The 14,663-nt window shown below is 53.7% G+C and overlaps 1 pseudogene; it reads left to right on the top strand.

Annotated features, from left to right (window-relative positions):
- Nucleotides 1-8,801: 8,801 nt before the first annotated feature.
- LOC134736102 (cell division cycle protein 27 homolog) lies at nucleotides 8,802-12,126 on the top strand (annotated as a pseudogene).
- The last annotated feature ends 2,537 nt before the right edge of the window (nucleotides 12,127-14,663 follow it).

Raw genomic sequence — 14,663 nt, 5'->3', positions numbered from 1 at the left:
GGTCCCGCTCCGGGAGACCGGCGCGCCCCCACCGCGGGACGCTTTCCCGGGGCCAGGCGGCCCGAACCCTTGCCACGCAAACGCGGGCGCCGGCACCGGTCGCGACTCGGCACGGGAGCGGGCGGAGAGCCGGCTCGACGGCGGAGAGGGGTCACGCGCCGGACGGAACGCCGCGCACACCCCACCGCTCGCGGCACAGCCTCCGAACCGCTAGGACGCCGGGCCCGGCCCGGCGGGATCCTCCCCCGACTCGGAAGGGGGAGGCGCGGGCCACAGTAGGCGACGAGCCACGCTCGGCCCCCACCACCGCGGTCGGGGGCCGGCGGAACCCTCGCTCTCCCCCCCTCACCCCACCGAGGGGGGAAGCGGAGGAGGGTCCGCCGCGAGCGAGTCGCTACGGCAAGCGCTACCATCACGCACAGAGAGAGGCGGCGGGCCGGGGGATCCGGTACCCCAACGCACGCCTCTCGGATCGCTAGAGAAGGCTTTCTCACCGAGGGCGGGTCACTCTCCCCACCCGCCAGTCGCCCCTCGTCGGGCCCGCGGAGGCGCTCGGGGACGCCCGGGGATGGGAGGGAGGGGCCTGCGGTAGGAGGAAACGCACAGCCGCGTGCGGCAACCTCGAGCGTTCGCGGTCAGGGCGGGGGGGGGGGGGGGAGACCCGGCTGGTGCGCATGCGCGCAACCCCCCGAGGCCCCGCCCCCCTTCCCACCTCCACCGGCCTCCTTCCTTCCGAGGCGAAGCGCCTCCGAAGTCAACCCACACACGGCCGGTCAGAGGCGGGACGGCAGCCCCTCGGCGGCCGGCCGGCGCACGCGTCACCGGCCCGAGAGCCCACCGCGATCGCTCACACGGGCCCCGCGCGCACCCGCCAGGGGGGAAGCACGGGACACGTGCGCTCGCCGGACCACGCGGCGCCCTTCCCCGCGTGGGAGGGGCGCGTCTCACTCCACCGCCTCGACCCCCCGACACCGACGAGCTCCCTCAGGACCCACGCGCGGACGCCGCGGCGGCGACCGGAAGAGGGGGCGCCGGGGGCGGGAAAGACACACCACCGCTCGGCCTCGGGCACCTGAGGGACAACCCGGAGCGCTCCAGGAGCACCGCAAAGGCCCAGGCGGAGCCCACGCTCGCGCGACCCCCAAGAGGGCAGCACGACGGGCCGGCGGGACGGCACCCCACCGCCGCGGAGGGGGGCCGCCCGCGAGTCGACAAGCACAGGAGGCGAGAGCGAGGGGTGCCCGCCGCGTCAGAGGACCCCGCCGACCCACGCCGCGTGGCGGAAGGCAGGGACGGGACAGCGAGGTCGGGCCGGGTTCCGCGCCCCTCGCCTTCCCCAGCGCACCACCCGCAGGCGGGGAGGAGAGACGAGGGGCCCCCGCGGGCGGAGTGAGAAGAACGGTCCCATTCGCCACGAATGTCCGCCCCTCGCCCGTCGCGGCTCGGACCCTGCCCGGGAGAGCATGACGCCACCACATCGATCACGAGGAGCCCCCCCCAAGGAGCGGGAGGCGGCCAGCCGGCCAGCCAGCGAGCCGATCAGCCCGGCCGTTCCCCGCTCTGGGGGGGGGGGAGGGGCGGCGGACAACCCAGCGGAAACGAGGACGCCTGACACGCGCGGCACGGAGCCAACGGGGTGGGGTTGTCACGGCCGCCCCGGGTGCCCGCAGCGGGGAGCGCACGGGGGCAGGGTAGCCCTCGCCGCCTTCCCCGCCGCCCCCAGGCGGGGGGTCAGAGACCCGGACCCGGGCCGGCACCGGGGGGCGGGAGTCGGGGCGCTCGGATGCACGAGAGAGCAGCAGGCTCACGGGCCCCAGCAGGCGGCTCAAGCAGGAGCAGGGCCGGCTAGCCGGGTCACCGGTAGGCCAGAGCCCCGCACGCATCCAGAGGCCCAACCTCTCCAGCGACAGGTCGCCAGAGGACAGCGTGTCAGCAATAACCCGGTGGCCCAAAATGCCGACTCGCAGTGAGAGATATACCTGCCCCGGGGGCAGGAGGGCGAGTCACCGACACCGCCGCCGGCCCAGGGGACCCACGACACGGACATCTGTCCCCAAAAACGCCACCATCGCAGCCAGACACGGAGCACCCCGGACCCTCTGGTCTACCCCAGGACACACGCGGGAGCAGCCCCGGGCCAGGGACGCCCTCCCGGCCACCCGTGCCACACGCAGGGGCCGGCCCGCATCTCCGGAGCGAGACCCGGAAGCATTTTCGGCCGGCCCCTCGTACGACCGGGACACGCGGGGGACCGAAGGCCGGCCGGGCGTGACCTCTCGGGGCCGCACGCGCGCTCAGGGAGCGCTCCCCGACTCCTCACGGGGACTCGCCAGAAAAGATGACTTGGCAGAGGGACCGCTCCCCGGCACCCGAGGGACGGGGGCAGGACGGTCCCCGGCTCCCCCACGGGGACGCGGAAACAAATTCGACCGCCGCCTCAGACGGCCAGGACGCGCGCGGGCCCGGCAAATGGCGTCCCCAGGCTCCCGGGCCACGCGCGGCCGGTCCCCGCGGGTCGCGGCTCGGGCCTCGGGAGCCGCGGCGTGCTGGTCGACCGGCCCGGGCAGTCCCCACACCCGGCTCGGGCTCAGAAGCGCAGCGACAGCCTCTCCCCCACATAAACCTGCACGCCCGAGCTCTGAGTCACAGGCGACGCGCCACCGCTCTGGCGCCACCGGGCCAGCCCGGCTGACGACCGCGGGCTTTCCGGAGCTCTGCCTCGCTCACAGCAGGGACGGTCCCCTCCTTCGGCAGCTGCCACCGCAGCTCCGGAAGCCCAGAGGACGGTATAAAAGCGGCCGCCAGATGGAGCCCGACAACCGTCGCCAACGTCAGCGAGAGCGATCCGGTCGGCAGGGCGGCCCGTGGACCGCAAAACCGAAACCGTGAGTCGAGAAGCTCTTCCCGGGGCCGAAAACGCAGCCCCTCTCCCCCATCTCCACAGAAACCGTCCCCAAAGCGCGTCTCCGCATCGACCGCGACAGAGTCAGAAGACAACTCACGGCGTCTGGGTGTTTGGAGATGCATCTCGGAGGGAGGGAGGGAGGGAGGGAGGGAGAGAGACAGGACAAACGAGGACTCGGTCGCGGGTCGTTGAGGACACAGGGAGACGCAGAATGCGTAGGCTCTTCGAGAGCCCACACAAAGGCAGACAGAGGAAGAGAAAGAGGGAGGGAGGGAGGCAGGGAGGGAAGGAGGAAGGGAGGCAGGGAGGGAACGCAGAAAAGAGACAGACGGTGAAAGGAAAGGAGGGAGGGAAGGGAGCGGGGAGGGAGGAAGAAAATGGAGAACACAGAGACCATTTAAAAATGATGAGTTCGTGTCCTTTGTAGGGACATGGATGAAACTGGAAAACATCATTCTCAGTAAACTATCGCAAGGACAAAAAACCAAACACCGCATGTTCTCACTCATAGGTGGGAATTGAACAATGAGAACTCATGGACACAGGAAGGGGAACATCACACTCCGGGGACTGTTGTGGGGTGGGGGGAGGGGGGAGGGACAGCATTAGGAGATACACCTAATGCTAAATGACGAGTTAATGGGTGCAGGAAATCAACATGGCATATGGATACATATGTAACAAAACTGCACATTGTGCACATGTACCCTAAAACCCTAAAGTATAATAAAAAAAAAAAAAAAAAAAAAAAAAAAAAAACGGAGACGAAGAAACAAAACTTCTTAAACATTCCATTTTACAAAGAGAGATAGAAAGGAAAGAAACATGAAAAAAGAGAGAAAGAACGAGGAAAGACACGAAGGCAAGAAGGGAAACACAAACAGAGAGGAAGGACAAAAGAAGCAAAGACAGGGAAGGAAACACACATAAAGCACGAAAGAAAAAAGAACAGAAAGAGGGAAAGGAAGGAAGAAGGAAGAAAAACGTAAGGAAGGAGAGAAAGGAAGAAAGGAAGGAAGAAAAGCATAAAGGAGAGAAAGAGAGCAGGAAAGAACACGGAGACAAACAGTCACAAACACGTTTATCTATTTATAAACGTGCATATATAACATTCTTTATACAGAAACAAATGTATGTGTTTCTATGTAACTGCTTATATATCGATATTTACTTATTTACGTAGAAGCACCCGTATCTGTATAGAATAGGTATATGTATTTATCGTATACAAATATGTTGACTTACACATCCACGTAAGCATCTGTATATACATAGACCCATCAACACAAGCACTCACGTTTATATATAAAAGTATAAAAACGTCTACATCTGTAAACGTACGTACATACATAGAAATGGAAAAAAAGACCTACCCTACGAGAAGTCAATAGGCCGGCGCGGTGGCTCACGCCCGTCATCCCAGCATTTTGAGAGGCCGAGGTGGGCGCATCACCTGAGGTCGGGAGTTGGAGACCAGCCTGACCGACACGGTGAAACCCCGTCTCTGCTAAAAATACAAAACTTCAGCCAGGCGTGGGGGTGCATCCCTGTAACCCCAGCTACTCAGGAGGCTGAGGCAGGAAAATCGCCGGAACCCGGGAGGCGGATGGTGCGGTGAGACAAGATCACGCCATTGCACTCCAGCCGGTGAAACAAGAGTGAAACTGTCTCAAAAAGACGAAACAGAAGAAAGAAAAAGAAAGGAAGAAAGAAAGAGAGAAAGAAAAAAGAAACAGAGAGAAAGAGTGAAAGAAAGAAAGAAAGAAAGAAAGAGAAAGAAAGAAAGAGAAAGAGAGAAAGAGAGAAAGAAAGAAAGAAAGAAAGAAAGAAAGAAAGAAAGAAAGAGGCTAGGCACGGTGGCTCACGCCGGTAATCCCAGCACTTTGGGAGGCCAAGGCAGGCGGATCACCGGAGGTTGGGAGTCTGAGACCAGCCTGACCAACGTGAAGAAACACCGTCTCTACAAAGAATACAAAATTAGCCGGGCATGGTGGCACACGCCTGTAATCCCAGCTACTAGGGAGGCAGGAGAGTCGCTTGAACCTGCGAGGCAGAGGTTGCGGTGATCCGACATCTCTAGCCTGGGCAACAAGAGTGAAACTCCGTCTCCAAAAAAAAAAAAAAAAAACGAAAAAAATGAAACAAGAAAGAAAGAAGAAAGAGAAAGAAAGAAAGAAAGAAAGAAAGAAAGAAAGAAAGAAAGAAAGAAAGAAAGAGGCTAGGCACGGTGGCTCACGCCGGTAATCCCAGCACTTTGGGAGGCCAAGGCAGGCGGATCACCTGAGGTTGGGAGTTTGAGACCAGCCTGACCAACGTAAAGAAACACCATCTCTACAAAGAATACAAAATTAGCCGGGCATGGTGGCACATGCCTGTAATCCCAGCTACTAGGGAGGCAGGAGAGTCGCTTGAACCTGGGAGACAGAGGTTGCGGTGAGCCGAGATCTCTAGCCTGGGCAACAAGGGTGAAACTCTGTGTCAAAAAAAATAAAGAAAAAGAAGATGAAAGAAAGAAAGAAAGAAAGAAAGAAGAAAGAAAGAGAGAGAGAGAGAGAGAAAGAAAGAAAGAAAGAAAGAAAGAAAGAAAGAAAGAAAGGAAAGAAAGAAGGAAAGAAAGAGAGAGAGAGAGAGAAAGAAAGAAAGAAAGGAAAGAAAGAAGGAAAGAAAGAGAGAGAGAGAGAAAGAAAGAAAGAAAGAAAGAAAGAAAGAAAGGAAAGAAAGAAGAAAGAATGAAAGAAAGAAAGAAAGAAAGAAAGAAAGGAAGAAAGAAAGAAGGAAAGAAAGAAAGAAAGAAAGAAAGAAAGAAAGAAAGAAAGAAAGAAAGAGAAGGAAAGAGGCCAGGCACGGTGGCTCACACCTGTAATCCCCACACTTTGGGAGGCCGAGGTGCTAGGATCACCTGAGGTCAGGAGTTTGAGTCCAGCCGCAACATGGAGAAACCCCGTCTCTACTAAAACTACAAAATTAGCCGGGCGTGGTGGTGCAGGCCTGTAATCCCAGCTACTCGGGAGGCTGAGGTAGGAGAATCGCTTGAACCTGGGTTGCGGAGGTTGCGGTGAGCCGAGATGGCGCCATTGCACTCCAGCCTGGGCAACGAGAGTGAAACTCCGTCTCCAAAAAAAACTAAAGGAAAAAATGAAACAAGAAATAAAGAAAGAAGAAAGAAAGAACGAAAGAAAGAAAGAAAGAAAGAAAGAAAGAAAGAAAGAAAGAAAGAAAGAAGAAAAGGCAAGGCAAATCTACCTGCTTTCACTACATCTGGGGAGAATCAGGAAAGTCACCACTAACAAGGCCTAAAGTGGGGCTGCCGTCTGTAAAACCCGAACAGAAGAGTCCACGCGGGTTAAAGACACGAAGAAAGACAAGGAAACAAAGGATCAAAGAGAAGAACCATCTGGCCCAGCCAGGGTCTGTCTCTGAGATTGTCTGGGCAACCAGGGAGTGGGACGGAGGGAGGGCGGTCCTCCGAGACTCCGTCTCAGAAATATAACTCATGATAATAAAAAAAGATTCAGTTACCAAAAAAATCACGCATCATTCGTAACGTGTTTGATGCCTCGAAAGGCGAGAGGCGTATGTGTATGTCACTGTGGGCTCGTTTTCTTTTTTTCCTCTTCTCCCGGAAACTCACTTTTTAATTATTTTGTTTCATTTCATTTTTCTTTTTATTGTTTTGAGACGGAGTCTCGCTCTGTCGGCCAGGCTGGGGTGCAGTGGCGCGATCTCGGCTCACTGCAACCTCCGCCTTCCAGGTTCAAGCGATTCTCCTGCCTCAGCTCGGCCTCCCGAGTAGCCGGGATTACAGACGTACAGCACCGCGCCCGGCTAATTTTGTGTATTTTGAGTAGAGACCGGGTTTCACCATACTGGCCCTGCTGGTCTGACCGCCTCGTGATCCACCGGCCTCGGCCTCCCGAAGTGCTGGGATGACAGGCTTGAGCCACGGCACAGGGCCTATTTATTTATTTTATTCTATTTTATTTTATTTTTATTTTCTTGATGGATTTTTATTTATGGGTTTATTTATTTTATTTTATTTTTCGGAGACGTAGTTTCGCTGTTGTTGCTCAGACCGGAGTGCAATGGCGCGATCTCGGCTCACCGCAACCTCCGCCTCCCGGGTTCAAGCAATTCTCCTGCCTCGGCCTTCCTAGCAGCTGGGATTACAGGCATGTGGCACCACGCCGGGCTAATTTTGTATTTTCAATTGAGACGGGATTTCTCCATGTTTTTCAGGCTTGTCTCCAACTCCCGACCTCAGGTGACGCGCCCAGCTCTGTCTCCCAAAGTGATGGGATTACAGGCATGAGCCGCCGTGCCCGGCCTATTGTATTGTATCGTATTGTATTGTATTGTATTGTATTGTATTGTATCGTATCGTATCGTATCGTACCGTACCGTACCGTACCGTACCGTACCGTACCGTACCGTACCGTACCGTACCGTACTGTATGGTGTTGACTTATTTTATTTATTTAGTTTTATGTTATTTTCTTTGTTTGTTTGTTTTGGCCTGACCAAACGTCCATCAGACCCAGTCGTCGAAGTGGCGCTTCCCTTGGCAACAAGGGAGGGAGGAAGTTGGAGATGAGGGTGGGGGCGGTGGAGAAGACACAGTTGCCCCAGGCTGTGCGCAGGCGGCCTGAGATTCCTTCCTCTGTGAGGCCTCCCTTTTCAGAGTAACAGTGGCCGCTAGGTGATGCCCGACGTCTACCAATGAGAGTGTCAGCCCGGAATGAATTGGGATCGCCTGGAGGGGGATGGGGGAGGGGGAAGGATGGAGGCCCCCACAGCACAGTGGGTCACCGCGCCCTCCCAGGCGATCCCCACAACTACTCGACCAGGGACTCTGGGGGGAGGCAGCCTGAGCCCCCACCCATCGGATCATCTGGAACTTCCGTCCAGAGACCAGAGACCGACTGGGAATTCTCTCCCTCAAGGTCCAAATCGAAAAGAATCACTGGCACAGACACCGGGACTGAGGCCATTTCTAAAAGACTGGTTTCTGCGTTTTTGGTATATCCGTGTATGTCTGTAACACAAAATTACTTATTTTAAACGATTTTTGTCCTCCTGACGTGTACGGTCCTGTGGTAGACAGACCAGGGGACTCCTCAGCTCAGAGTCCGTGAGGCCAGAAGGTGACGTCCTAAATTTCTATTTAGAATGAATTTAAGCACACCAGCCAAGCACTCTGCCGTGAAACTGTCGGCGGGAAGACAAGCGGGTGGGGGCGGGGGGGAGGTGGGGAAGCCGGGCGCGGTAGGTCCACGCCTGTCATCCCCGCAGTTTTGGGAGGCCAAGGGCAGGTGGATCCCTCGATCCAAGCCTTTGGCAACGTGGCGAAACCTCGTCCCTAAAAAAAAACACAAAAACTAACTGGTTTCATAACTTGGACTCCAAGTTAATAAATAGATAAATAGGCCGGGGGCGGTGGCTCACGCCTGTCATCCCAGCACTTTAGGAGGCCCAGACGGACGGATCACGGGGTCAGGAGATCGAGACCATCGTGGCTACCGCAGTGAAACCCCGTCTCTACTCAAAATACAAAAAGTTAGTCAGGCGCGGTGGCGGGCGCCTGTAGTCCCAGCTACTTGGGAGGCTGGGGCAGAAGGTCGTGAACCCGGGAGGCAGAGCTTGCAGTGAGCCGAGATCGCGCCGCTGCACTCCAGCCTGGGCAACAGAGCGAGAGTCTGTCTCGAAAAGAAACAAACAAATAAATAAATAAATAAATAAATAAATAAATAAATGTCAGTAAATACATGGATTAAAATTGAAAACTAAAAAAAAAAAAAAAAAAAAATGTAGCCGGCCGGGCGCGATGGCTCACGCCTGTCATCCCAGCAATTTGGGAGGCCGAGGCGGGCAGATCAACTGGGGTCGCCAGTTCGTTCGAGACCAGCCTGACCCACATGGAGAAATGCCGTCTCTACTAACAATACAAAATCAGCCGGGTGTGGTGGCCCATGCCTGTAATCCCAGCTACTCAGGAGGCTGAGGCAGGAGAGTCACTTGAACACGGGAGGTGGAGGTTGCGGCGAGCCGAGATGGTGCCATTGCACTCCGGCGTGGGCACCAAGAGTGAAACTCCTTCCCCCGCCCCCCAAAAAATTAAGTGCTGTGTTCTGTTATTTTTGCTTCCTACCCTGAGAAGAACATAATACAGCTGTTGTCTGCCTGCCTGCCTGCCTGCCTGCCTGCCTGCCTGCCTGCCTGCCTGTGACAGGGCCTCACTGTCTTTCGCCCAGACTGGAGTGCAGTGACACCATTCATTATGGCTCACTGGCTGCAGCCTCAACCTGCCCAGGGTTAGGCGATTCCTCAAGGGATCCTACGGCCTCGGCCTCCCAAAGTGCTGGGGTTGCAGGCGTGAGCCACCAGCACCCGGCCCGAGTTAATACGTCTTGTCTCACTACGTCTTAACCACACACCCATGAAGGACTCAAGTCAAGAGAGAGTCGGCAAGAGACTCTCAGCATTCTCTTCCGAAAGCACGTGTGTCCCGAGCTCCTGTGGTTTTAGGTGGCCACGCGTAGAGGAGAGATTTCCAATGTTTCCAGAGCGGTGCGAGCCACAGCCATTCGGGGCATCCGAGCCGGAGATGGGGTTTCTGACAGCGACTTGAGGGCCAGGAAGGGCCAGAATCTGCCAAGGCCCGTGTTCCAGGGTGGGGCCCGATGGAACCCAAGGTAGAGGGAGTCCGCCGTCCGCACAGAGAGAGCCCCAGCCCTAGGCCCCACTGTGCAGACCGAATCAGAAGGAAGAGAGTCCTTCGTCCTACATGCCACATCCCTCCACCGAACTTGGGAGCGGAAACATGGAAACCCCGTGTTTCCAAACGTGAGGTGACTCTCGGTTTACAATGGGTCACAAGGGGCCGGGCTCTCCGGAGTCCGCAGGATAAAGAAGTCATTTCTTGCTCGGCCTCCCCCATCCCCTGGTAACTGTCGCTGGTGACTTTAAATGAGCCGGGGCCGGCAGGCCCAGGAGCCGCTACGGGGGGAGGGGGCGGGGGGGTGTGCCTCAGGCACTGCAGAAAGGAAGTGGGCCTGAGCCCGGAGGATGACGGTGCTGCAGGAACCCGTCCGGGCAGCTATATGGCAAGCACTAAACCGCTATGCTTACCGAGATGCGGTTTTCCTCGCAGAACGCCTTTATGCAGAAGTACACTCAGAGGAAGCCTCGTTTTTACTGGAGACCTGTTCTTACCGCTCAGGAAAGGCCTACAAAGCATATAGACTCTTGAAAGGACACAGTTGTGCTACACCTCAATGCAAATACCTGCTTGCAAAATGTCGTCTTGATCTCAGCAAGCTTGCAGAAGGCGAACGAATCTTATCCGGTGGGGTGTTTAATAAACAGAAAAGCCATGATGATATCGTGACTCATATGTTATTGAGTTTGGTGATTCGGCTTGCTTTACTCTCTCATCGTTGGGACACGTATATCGCAAGACAGATCCGCTTGCCAAAGCATCGGAGTGTTACCCAAAGGGCCTTCGTTTCAAGCCTTTCTTCTGGTATCCCTTTGAATCATTCTGTGAAATAGGTGAAAAGCCGGATCCTGACCAAACGTTTAAATTCACATCTTTACAGAACTTTAGCAACGGTCTGCCCAACCGTTGCACCACACAAGTACCTCGTCATAGTTTATGTCACAGACAGCCTGAGACCCTTCTTACGGAAACACCCCAGGACACAATTGAATTAAACAGATTGAATTGAGAATCTTCCAATTCAAAGTACTCCTTGAATACAGATTCCCCAGTGTCTTCCATTGATTCAGCTGTCATTTCACCTGATACCGTCCCACTGGGAACAGGAACTTCCATATTATCTACGCAGGTTCAAAAGAAGCCAAAAGCTGGTCGAAGTTTATCAGGACGACCAGCAGCTGTTAGTCCATTAACTCCAAGTGTTGGGATTTTGCCATTAGAAACCCCAAGTCCGGGAGATGGATGGATCCTATTTACAAAACTACACTAGTATTAGACACCTCCTGTCACTGACGTGCCATCCACCGGAGCCCCTTCAAAAAAGCCTGTTGCCAGAATCGGCCGAACTGGAGCACAGTCTGTCTTCTCACAGAGTGGACATAGCCGAGAGGTAACTCCAATTCTTGCAAAAACACAAAGTTCTGGTCCACAAACAAGGGCATCACCTCAGGTATCGAGCCCCACTGTGGCATCTCCCCTAAATGCACTGCCTCGAAGAAATCCATGACTCTTGACTAGTGACAGCTCCACAACCAAGGAGAATAGGAAAAAAGTTAAAAATGAAGTGTCCACCTGAAATCCCAAACAGAAAAACAAAAAGTAAAACTAACGAAGGAGGAGTAACTCGACCTCACATCGATGGCAGCCTGGAAATGACAAAATTGGACTCTTCCATCATTTCAGAAGGGAAAATATCCGCAATCACACCTCAGATTCAGGCTTTTAATCTACGAAAAGCAGCAGCCGAAGGCTTGATGAGCCTTCTTCGTGAAAGGGGGAAAGGTTATGTAGCTTTGTGTTCTCACCACTGCACACAAGCTATCGATATTTGGAGCCATCCACCTTCTCCCCACCACGATGCCGGTAGGGTACTGTGCCACATCGGAAGGGCCTATTTTGAGCTTTCAGAGTCCACGCAAGCTGAAAGAATCTTCTCAGAGGTTAGAAGGATGGAGAATTACAGGGTCGAAGGCATGGAGCTCTGCTCCGCAACACTCTGGCATCCTCAAAAAGATGTTGCTCTGTGAGTTCTGTCAAAAGACTTGACAGACGTGGATAAAAATTCGCCAGCCAGAGGCCTGGCGTGCCGCAGGGAACTGTTTCCGCTTGCAACGGGGACACGATATGGCAATTAAATTCTTCCAGAGAGCTATCGAAGTGGATCCAAATCATGCTTAGGCCTCTACTGCATTAGGGCGGGAGTTTGTCTTCACTGTAGAATGGGACAAAGCATTAGCTTGTTTTCGAAATGCTATCAGAGTCCATCCTAGACATTGTAACGCATGGTAAGCGGCAATGAAGTGTAAAGACAAGCTCTTATCGACGGTGCCGGTGCTCGCTGATTTTTCTCGTTAGATAGCTCTTTATTGCCATGAATTTGGTTACAGATACCTAGGGATGGTACATACTGGTCAATAACGTCTAACTGAAATGCTCTCTTACGAAATGTATGTCTTTAACAAACTCTTAAATTAACTCCCGATAATGGAATACCAGATCCTTATACTCAACAGTTGCAGTCTTCTACCAAACTTTTGCAGATACTGTAGTTGTCTTTCGTTTGTGTGTGTGTTTCTTTAGTTTTGTGACTGGATGTGTTACTTTTTCTTTGAACACCGAAATGGTGATGGGGACAAAAAGTGCTTGGGAAATTGGAAAGGAACAGCATAATCCACTTATCGGATAATAGAAAAAAATATTGCAACGATTCACTGGTTGCTGCTTTTTGACAGTGTTCCAGTTGATGGAGTTACTATTAAGAAGTCAGTGTACCCTTTTATTTAGCAGTATCTCCGTTTTACTGTTTTGTACTTGCGTATCAGTAGACACATCGGAAATTACTGCCTAGGTCATATTGTTATCAACCGAATAAGATACGAAAACGTTTGGTCCTACTTCTGCCTCAACACCATACGTGCCGTTGACATTGGTTGTATTTTTCTGGACTGACTTCATAGTTTACACATCAGGTGGCCGGGCGCGGTGGCTCAAGCCTGTCATCCCAGCACTTCGGGAGGCCCAGGCGGGCGGATCACGAGGTCAGGAGATCGAGACCATCCTGGCTAACACGGTGAAACCCCGTCTCTACTAAAAATACAGAAAATTAGCCGGGCGTGTTGGCGGGCGCCTGTAGTCCCAGCTACTCGGGAGGCTGAGGCAGGAGAATGGCGTGAACCCGGGAGGCGGAGCTTGCAGTGAGCCGAGATCGCGCCACTGCACTCCAGCCCGGGCGACAGAGCGAGACTCCGTCTCAAAAAAAAAAAAAAAAAAAAAAAGAAAGAAAAGAAAAGAAATAGTTTACACATCAAGAGAAGGCCGGACGTGGTGGCTCACGCCTGCCGCCATCCCGGCACTTTCGGAGGCCGAGGCGGGCGGGTCACAAGGTCAAGAGATCGAGACCATCCTGGCCAACGTGGTGGAACCCTGTCCGTATTAAGAGTATAAAACTTAGGTGGCCGTGGTGGAGGGCGCCTGTAGTCCCAGCTACGCGGGAGGCTGAGGCAGGAGAATCGCTTGAACCCGGGAGGTGGAGGCGGCAGTGAGCCGAGATCACCCCATTGCACTCCAGCCTGGGCGACAGAGCGAGCGAGAGGCCGTCTGGAGGAAAAAAAAAAAATTAAAAAAAAAAAAAAAAAAAACAAAAAAAAAAAACATAAATAAATACCAGGAGAAACTATAATTCTGAAGTCATAACTCTGTGGTAGTTTTTTTTTGTCAGATACGGTTATCTTTGGGGTTAAGTATTACAGCAGTGGAGTTGTATCATTTGATTTGCTTCTAAATCTGCAGCATTCTATTACTAAAACATTTTTTGATTTGTGAATATGTTGTTTAACGGATTCTGTCTCATTTTGCTGTAGTAGTTACATGGCCTGAAAGGTGGCCAAAAACATAGTGCTAGCTATTGCTGACCAACGTAACAATCAACTTGCCGATACCGCCTTCTCTTCCGATAGCTATGTTCTCCGTCATATTTTAAGAACTCAGTTCTTCATGAGACTTGTGTTGTTTTTGATTTTTTTCCCAAGTCCGGGGGATCCTCGTGTTGTTTTCTGTCAATGCGTATTGTCTGTTCAGCTATTTTGCAGGAGTCGCATTCTTAAAAAACTTCACCCTATCAAAAATCGTCTTTAAAGGAGGAATATTCAGATCGGCAAGCTTTTCCTAGGAAGAGTGTAAATGCTGACGTATTTAGGTAGCTCTGAATTCTGAGCCACTATATTTTAACTACAAAATAGGTAGCCTTTCCTTCGTTTTCGCTTTCACTATCATCAGCACGGGGTTTAATACCTTTTCTTCATCTATAACACAACTACAATGATATACGAAGCCACTCAAATACAGCAGATACGTTGCGCTTTCAAAAAAAAAAAAAAAGAAAAAAGAAGTCTTTCTGTGGCACGGCATTAGCTGTGGCTCGAATCTAGAATCTCCAGTAAAAACCAATGAGACAGGGTGAAACCCCGTGCCTACTAAAAATAAAAAAATGAGCCGGGCCTGGTGGCGCTGAGGCAGGAGAATCACTGGAACCCAGGAGGCAGAGGGTGCAGTGAGCCGAGGTCACGCCACTGCACTCCAGCCTGGGCGACAGAGCAAGACTCCATCTCAGAAAGAAACAAACACGCAAAGCCAATGAAGGTGTTTAGCTCAACGTGTCGGGCTCAGGTCTCTTGACAGGATACATCCAGCACCGGGGCGGGGAACGTCGAGGGGTGGGGCGGAATCTATTTTGTGGCCTCAAGGGAGGGTTTGAGAGATAGTCCCGCAAACGGTGATGGCCTAAGGAAGCCCCTCCGCCCAAGAAGCAATATTCATTTCTAGCCTGTAGCCACCCAAGAGGGAGAATCGGGCTCTCTACAGACCCCACAACCCGCACCCCACCCCCCGCCCCGCCTCGTGAAATGGGCTCTCGCTCCGCCAGGCCCTATTCACGCCGTGTGGTTTTGTAACCTCCAGCGTGTGTGCGTGGGTTGCGGGGTGTGGTGGGGGTGGCTGTGGACAGAGGAGGGGATAAAGCGGCGGTGTCCCGCGGGTGCCCGGGAC

The sequence above is a fragment of the Symphalangus syndactylus genome, chromosome Y (assembly GCF_028878055.3).
Source record: "Symphalangus syndactylus isolate Jambi chromosome Y, NHGRI_mSymSyn1-v2.1_pri, whole genome shotgun sequence".
Lineage (NCBI taxonomy): Eukaryota > Metazoa > Chordata > Mammalia > Primates > Hylobatidae > Symphalangus > Symphalangus syndactylus.
This window is presented reverse-complemented; position numbering and strand designations above follow the sequence as displayed.